The following is a 9,068-nucleotide window of genomic DNA, read 5'->3' on the forward strand; positions in this document are numbered from 1 at the left end:
TCAAGTGTCAACACTATTAATCGTATAAAGAAGCAAGGACATGTGCATTCTTTCTACATAGATTAAGCTACAACACTGTAGTATTACATTTTAAACTAGCAATACTTATTTATGTCTGGTACACAGAGCTCAGAACCATGCATAAAAATTATTAATGTAAAAATTGGTAGACCTTACCTACACTAACCAGCAGAGGGCACTAGCCCTATACTTACTGAGTGCCTTAACCATGCTTCTTATTCTTAGTAAGTCTAAAAATATCCCAATTAGTATCATCACTCTACAGTGTAAAATAAAGCCTCAAAAGGTTTTGAACATTTTTTTCAGAGCCAATTAAAGACAGAAAGAAATATCACCTCAAAACATTGCAGAAAGGAACAGCCACCAATCTAATTAATGTTTTTGTCTGCACTGTCCATGCACGTAGCTGTTGTAACAAGGTAGATTATCACAAAAATAACATTTCAAATATTAAAACAAATAGAGGGCACAGATCCTGATCTACAAGCTCTGAGATAATTTTAAAATAAAAACGTCAGCCTTTCTATCAAAAGTAAGTGAGCTCCCATGAATTCTTGCAGTATCACTGCCAAAGACTTCGTGATAACAACCTTGCGGGAAAAAAAGGACACTATATTGGGGTGGGAAAAAAATCTGGCAAAGCAACAACGGAGATGAAACAGAACTGAAATACAACTATGAATTCATGTCAATTATTTTCTAATATAACAGCATTGCTTTCTCAAATCTGTGTGAGTTTAATGAACAATTACATCGTTAATCACTACTTTTGTAATCGTCAGGAATACAAAGCGAAATAAAATTTTTAGACCAAAATAGTCAAACTGGAAACATGGTAAACATGGAATATTTCTCTAAATAAACTCAATTAGACCTTAAATGTGAAATGTACTTTGCGCCCTTACTTTAGAGAATAACCCTGTATCTAACACTATAAACACAATGTGTTCTCAGATTCCCCTTTTTAACCATATGACATTTATGCTGCTTTTATGTAAGGAGATATTTTGTTGTCTCGTCTATTACCTTTCTGTTTATTAATACAGTAAGACACAGAGATCCAATTAAACAAAATCTGTTATCAAGCTAGACAGTGATTTAAAAAAGCACACACTGACCGTAAATGTAATTTTCCTTGGTCCAAATGGCAGCACACTGTGTGCAGATAACGGCCCTCTTGATCAGGGCAAAGCAGCAATAACAAAAATGCAAAGATCCAATCTGCTTTCCCTCGGCTTAGACCTATATTAGGCATATGAGCCACAGCATTCCCAGGGAATAAGAAGAATAATGTGTAATCATGCAAACCACACAATTAATCAGAAAATAAGGAAGAGAAGTAGGTAATGTTGTTTGAAGTATGAAAAAGGAAATTTACAACAGTTGCATTCACATAAGGATGTTACAAACTGGAACCTTGATGGCTAGAAAGTTGTTTTATTTTTTCACTGCCTGCAAAACCTTATGAGAAACAAGGATGTTTAATGTGTCGTGTCTAGAAAATGTATATAGCAAAGGTAAGGTGACAGCAGCTCAATGTATATGATCTGAAGACCATGATGCACGGGAGGTCTAGTATGCTGGCCCAGCCCATGTGGACATGGAGAGTGCCTTCAGAAACTCACAAGGAGACTAACCAGAGATGACTTCACAAGAAATAGTATTGTGGATCCATTGTGAAAAAGTACATGAAAGCCTCTTTTCATTTCTTGACCAGGGATAAGTAAATGCTGGAAGACATTTGTGACAAACGCCTGTAATTTCCCTGGTCCCAGTTATTTTCCCTCTATTTAGTAGATTGGCCTACCGAACACTAACCACCCCCTGGCTCATTTAACTTCAAAGAAAACCACAAGGTTAAGGGCTCTCTCTGTGTGGCCGCCGTTCGTATAACCCAACAACACATGCGCTGGACAACAGCAGCCATCTGGTCTCCTGAAAGCAGGCAGCGGTACTTGGTCGTCGAGTGTCTGAACTCTAAAATGGACACTCGCCCTCGCTAACATTTGGGTTTTGGTATGAATGCCGGCTTCTTTTCACGACAAGCCGGAGAGCGCATTGGTAGGATTGTTTGCACGAACAAGGCGAACAATCGCTACCTATGAGCAAGGGGAACCGTTCGACTTTTGATTAGTTTTTGAATTAACAAAGGTGACCAACCGCTACCACTATTGCTCTGGAACTAATTTGGGCAGGCGCCACGTGTGCAATCGGTCAAAACTTTACCCCAGTGGCTTTGTTAGTATTTGATCCCCCCCAGTTCCATGGTGCAGTATACCCACCTAGACCCGGACAGGTTGGCTTGTGGATGTCCGGGAGGATAAATTAGGGCTCCAATTCGGTTTGCCAGGATAATCCATCTGCATTGTCATTCTGTTTGCCTGGCCTGTACTGCATGGTAAAATTGTAGGGTTGAAGGGCCAGGCTCCAGCTCAGAAGGAGGGGGTTATTCCCGGCTACCCTGTTCAACCAGATGAGGGGATTTTGATCAGTCATTAACGTTAAGAGACGACCATAGGGATAGGGCTGTAACTTCTTTAATGCCCATACAAGCGCCAAGCATTCCTTCTCCACGATGTTATAGCTGACTTCTCTGTGCAACAGTTTTCTGCTGAGATATGCCACCGGGTGCTCCATTCCATCGTCCCCCACTTGGCTTAACACAGCTCCCAGCCCAAACATTGAGGCATCTGTGTGGACAAGAAATGTGTTAGTATGGTTTGGGGCAGCCAACACAGGTGCCTCGCTTAGTGCGGATTTTAATCTCTGGAATTTAACCTCGCATTCCGGAGACCACACTACCTGTCGGGAAAGGGACTTTTTGGTCAGGTCAGTGAGGGGCTTGGTGACGGCGCTATACTCAGGAACAAACTTGCAGTAGTATCCTGCGGTCCCCAGAAACGCTAGCACCTACATTTTCGTACGGGGTTGGGGCCAGTTGGCAATAGCCTCTACTTTGGAGGGTTGGGTCGCGGATGCCCAGTACCAACACTATGGCGAGGTACTGTACCATACCGTGCCATACCGACATGGCAGTTGTCTAGCTTCAATGTGAGCCCTGCTGTCTGAATTCTCTCAAGTACCATAGATAGGTGTCTAAGGTTGCCCTCCCATGTGCAGCTGTAGATGGCTATGTCATCTAAATACGCACATGCAAAGTCCTGAAATCCCTCCAAGAGTCTGTCGGCCATCCGCTGAAAGATAACCAGGGATTCTTCCTCCCAAAAGCCATAACCTTGAACTGGTATAGCCCAAACAGGGGGAAAAAAATGCTGACTTCGGGATGGCCGCTGGCTCAAGGGGGATTTGCCAATAACCCTTACACAGATACATAGTTACATAGTTAGATAGCTGAAAAGAGACTTGCGTCCATCAAGTTCAGCCTTCCTCACACCTGTTTTTTGCTGTTGATCCAAAAGGCAAAAAAAAAAAAAAAAAAACAGTTTGAAGCACAATTTTGCAACAAGCTAGGACAAAAAATTCCTTCTTGACCCCAGAATGGCAGTCAGATTTATCCTTGAATCAAGCAGTTATTACCCTACATTGAAAGATTATATCCTTGAATATTCTGTCTTTGCAAGTATGCATCTAGTAGCTGTTTGAACATCTGTACGGACTCTGATAAAACCACTTCTTCAGGCAGAGAATTCCACATCCTGATTGTTCTTACAGTAAAAAAACCTTTCCTTTGCCTTAGACGAAATCTTCTTTCTTCCAGTCTAAACGCATGGCCTCGTGTCCTATGTAAAGTCCGGTTTGTGAATAGATTTCCACACAATGGTTTGTATTGGCCCCGAATATATTTGTATAATGTTATCATATCCCCTCTCAGGCGACGTTTTTCTAAACTAAATAGGTTTAAATTTGTTAACCTTTCTTCATAGCTGATATGTTCCATTCCTTTTATTAATTTTGTAGCCCGCCTCTGCACTTTTTCTAGTGCCATGATATCCTTCTTTAGAACAGGTGACCAAAATTGCACAGCATATTCAATATGTGGTCTTACCAGTGATTTATAGAGAGGCAAAATGATATTCTCGTCCCGAGAATGAATGCCCTTTTTCATGCATGACAATACCTTACTGGCCTTGGCCACTGCTGATTGACATTGCACATTGTTGCATAGTTTGTTGTCTATAACAATTCCCAAGTCCTTTTCGTGTGTTGTTATCCCTAATTCACTTCCATTAAGGGTATACGTTGCTTGTGTATTCTTTACGCCGAAGTGCATAACTTTGCATTTTTCAACATTAAATTTCATCTGCCATTTGAGTGCCCAGTCCTCCAGTCTATCTAAATCCTTCTGCAGCAAAGTAATATCTTGCTCACATTGTATTATTTTACAAAGTTTTGTCTCATCTGCAAACACTGAAACATGACTTTCAATGCTGTCTTCAAGATCGTTTATAAAAATGTTAAATAGAAGGGGTCCCAGAACAGACCCCTGAGGGACACCACTTGCCACCTCTGTCCAGCTTGAAAATGTACCATTAACGACAACTCTTTGTATTCTGTTTTTAAGCCAATGTTCTACCCAAGAACAAGCATTTTCATCGAGACCGATTTCCTTGAGTTTGAACACTAATCTTTTGTGTGGAACTGTATCAAATGCCTTGGCAAAATCCAAATAGATCACATCCACTGCAACACCCTGATCTATACTTCTACTTACTTCTTCGTAGAACGCAATCAAGTTAGTTTGACATGACCTGTGCTTCATAAAACCATGCTGATTTTTGCTGATAACCATATTCTTCTCAAGGAATTCTTGAATATTATCCCTTAATAACCTTTCAAATATTTTACCAGCCACAGAAGTTAAGCTCACAGGTCTATAATTTCCAGGCAAGGATTTTGAACCCTTTTTGAATATAGGAACCACATCTGCCTTCCTCCAATCCTCCGGAACACTTCCTGAAAGAAAAGAATCTTGAAAGATTAAAAACAGAGGTTCACTTATTTCTACACTTAGTTCCTTAAGTACACGTGGATGGATACCGTCAGGCCCTGGAGCTTTGTTTATATTAACTTTCTTTAGTTGCTGCAGCACATTGTCTTGAGTTAACCAATTACAATTATTCTGCAAGTTTTTAGTAGCAATCATTTGCACATCTATTGCCATGGGTTCTTCTTTAATATATACAGAGGAGAAATAGTTATTTAGAATTCCTGCCTTTTCTTGGTCTTCATTAACTAACACCCCCGTTTCAGTTTTAAGTGTACCTATACTTTCATTTTTGGGTTTTTTGGAATTTATGTACTTAAAAAATGCTTTGGGGTTTGTTTTGCTCTCTTTAGCTATCATTTTTTAATTTTGAAGTTTAGCAAGTTTAATTGCCTTTTTGCACGCATTATTTGCTTTCTTATATCTTTTATAAGATGCATCTGATTTGTCTGATTTAAATGCTTTAAATGCCCTTTTCTTATTTTTAATCTCTTGTTTTACTTCTCTACTAAGCCACATTGGTTTTAATTTGTTTCTTTTATACTTATTTCCCAATGGTACATACTGAGAAATGTACCTTTCTAATATTTGTTGGAAGATGATCCATTTATCCTCAGTGTTCTTTTCACTAAAGAGTTTATGCCAGTCAATATATTGTAAAGCTTCCCTTATCTTATTGAAATTGGCCTTTTTAAAATTATATGTTTTAGTATACCCCATGTGCTTTTGTTTTTTTGAGTTTATTTCAAAGGACACTATATTGTGATCACTATTTCCCAAGTGCTCACCTACTTGAATGTTGGTCAAAAGATCAACGTTGTTTGTTAAAACCAGGTCCAGACAAGCGTCCATTCTAGTTGGTGCTTGTACAAGTTGTGACATGAAGTTGTCATTTAACAAGTTTAAAAACCTAATTCCCTTTGCTGAGCTACTAGTCCCTATGTCCCAATTTATGTCTGGGTAATTAAAATCTACCATGTCTATGGTAGTTAAGTAATTCCCCCCGGCCATACGATCTAGCAGCTCGTCTATCTGGGTCATGGGGTAGGTGTCTGTGACTGTCCTGTCATTAAGTTTCCAGTAGTCTATACAAAAGCGAGTTGTACCATCTTGTTTCGGTACTAGTACCACCAGAGAAGCCCAGGCACTCTGAGACGGCTCTATGACCCGATTCTCTTTCAGCATGTTCTCCCTAACTTCTTCAGGGATACGGTAAGGCTGTTGCCATAGTGGGGTTTCTCCCTGGGTCTCTACTCGGTGGATCGCAGTGGAGCTGTACCCGGGTAGGGCAGAGAACATTTCCCGGTATCCCTGGAGCAGCTGGGCGGCCTCTGCCTTTTCTAGACTGACCTGCTCTACGCTACCTGGAGATGGGGCGAGAAGGTCAGGTAAGGGAAGGTTCTCACTATCCTCAGCCACATCCTTTGGAAATAGGGTTTTAACATGTTCACATGAAAGGATTGTTGTATCCTTTCATCGAAACATTTCCATACAATGTAGGTAGTGTCACTTATACACTCCACTACCCGAAAGGGTCCCTGCCAGGCGGCCTGAAGCTTGTCCTTTTTGGTTGGCTAACACCTTCTGTCCAATTTCTAGGACCCTATCTCGGGCACCCCTATCATACCATCTCTACTGGTGTCGCCTGCAGGCGAACCTCAACTCCAGTACATATGGTACAATAGGGATCCCTCCCTCTCCTGTGTCACCCTCCCAGTGCTCCTGTATGAGGTCCAGGGGTCCCCATACTTTTCTCCCCTATAGAAGGGGGATTACTGGGGCATTTCACGGTAGGCAAACAGGAGGTATGGAATGAATCTTTCTCAGTGCCAGCAGGAGGCTGTGAACATTTTAAGCATCTGTTTCAGCGTGCCATTAAAACGTTCACAGAGTCCATTTGTCTGGGGATGATATAGAGAACTAAACAGGGGTTTTACTACGCAACTTTGCCACAATTGCTGGATAACCGTTGCCGTAAATTGGGTCCCCTGATCAGATAAAATCTCCCAAGGAAAACCTACTCTGGTAAAGATTTTAACTAGGGCCTCAGCTGCAGTTTCTGCCTCTACGTTAGGGAGAGCTACCACCTCTGGATACCGAGTAGCGTAGTCTACTACGAAAAGAATATATTTCTTGTCCGAGGTGCTGGGCTTACTGAGGGGACCTATCAAGTCCACCGCTACTCGGTGGAAGGGTTCCTCAATTATGGGCAACGGGTGTATTTTGGCCTTCGGGTGGTCAGCCCTTTTCCCTATCTTTTGGCTAACATCACAAGTCCTGCAGTAATTCTGTAGATCATGTGTGATTCCAGGCCAAAAGAAAGTCTAGCTCCTTAGTTTTCTGGTTACCCAGGTGTCCTGCTAGGGAAATGTCATGGCTAAGCTTAAATAGATGGGCACTACCAGCTGTCTTTTAGCCACTTGCGCTGCTCCATTCCCTGTTCCCCCTGCAACCCGGTATAAGTCCCTTTTCCCACTCAAACCTCTCTTGCTCTCTCTCTCTTTGGGGGGTCTCTGCCCGTTTCATATACCCTTCTAGTGTGGGGGTCTGTTTGTGTTTAAAGCCTTTGGGGGGTACCCCAGTAAGGGGTGGGATTCTCGGCTAGAGTCGGAATATGAGGTCCTAAATGCGGTTCTCCAGAGTGCATCGGTTCTTTCCTGCGAGCCTGCAGTCTCGTGTTCATGGGTAAGGTCTCCTCCAGACAGAGTGGTGAACTGGCAAATAAGACAGCCCAGGTCATTTCCCAATAGTACCTCAGCGGGGAGGTCTCACATAATGCCCACCTCCAGGTGCTTGGCCCCTGAGCCCCAGTCTGTGGATGGCACGTCCTACCACCCTCACTGCTACAGTCCGGTTGCTCCGGGCTTGTGGACTGACCTTGTGTGGTTGTACCAGGGTTAAGGTTGCACCAGTGTCTTCATCCCCTTGCTTCTTACCAGTCTATGGTTACCCAATGCCGATGATGCTCCCGCCTGCAGCTTGAAAAAAAGATTCACCTCATGTAGTACCGTCCACTGTTTCTCTGGGTAGCTTTGCGTTGTGGGCAACTCCTGTTGGTAGCAGTAGGTGGCGGCCCACGCTGGTTTAGGTGGTGGACGTTCCCAGCTCCCTTTGTTTCTGTTTGGGCAATTATTTTTAAAGTGCCCAGATTGGATGTAGCCATGGCACAATAACCCAGTGCATCTGAAAGGTGCTGGTGTGACCAGAGCGGGTCTGGGTAGTGGTGGGGTGCTTTGTGCCAGATAGGACAACCTGAAGTGGGGTCGTCCTCCACTGGGTTCAACCTTTCTTCCATCCTGGTATTCATTGGTCAGTTTTGCTGCTTGCTCCACGGTTCCAGGCTTATGGTCTCTCACCCAGTCCTGAATCTCTGTAGTTGTATCGTAAAAGTACTGCTCTAGTAGTAGCAGTTGCAGAGCATCATCCAAAGAGGTTGCCTGGCAGCCCTCCATCAAATTCTTGACTGCCGGTGCATCCGGAAAGCACAGTCGGCAAAAGAGTCTTTGTGATTCTTCCTGAGCCTCTGAAACTTCCTCCTATAGGCCTCAGGTGTCACAGCATACCGGGCCAATAAAATATACTTAACCCGCTCATAGTGATGGATATCTGAGTCAGGTACTGCCCGGTAAGCCTCCGCTGCTCTGCCAGACAGTTCTAAAACTAACCAAAAGTCGAACAATTCCCCTGGCTCTTTGGTAGCGATTTTTCGCCTTGTTCGTGTGAACAATCCTACCGAACAGCGTTTTCCTGACTTGTGATGAAAAGCAGTAGGCGTTCGTACCAAATCACCGGTGTTCATGGGGTCAAGTGTCCGTTTTAGTGTTCCAGACTCTCGACAACCAAGTATCACTGCCTGCTTTTGGGAGACAAGATGGCCGCCATTTTCCATCGCACGTGTTGTTCGGATATATGAACGGCGTCCACACAGAAAGCCCTTAACTTTGTGGTTTTCTTTAAAGTTAAATGAGCCAGGGGGGTGGTCAGTGCTCGGTAGGCCAATATACCAAATGCAGGGAAAATAACTGGGACCAGGGAAATTACAGGGGTTTGTCACACTATTCAATACTTGGAATGTATGATTCAAGATGTTTTTAAGCTCAAA

This window comes from Pelobates fuscus, chromosome 10 (assembly GCF_036172605.1).
Source record: "Pelobates fuscus isolate aPelFus1 chromosome 10, aPelFus1.pri, whole genome shotgun sequence".
NCBI classification, from domain to species: domain Eukaryota; kingdom Metazoa; phylum Chordata; class Amphibia; order Anura; family Pelobatidae; genus Pelobates; species Pelobates fuscus.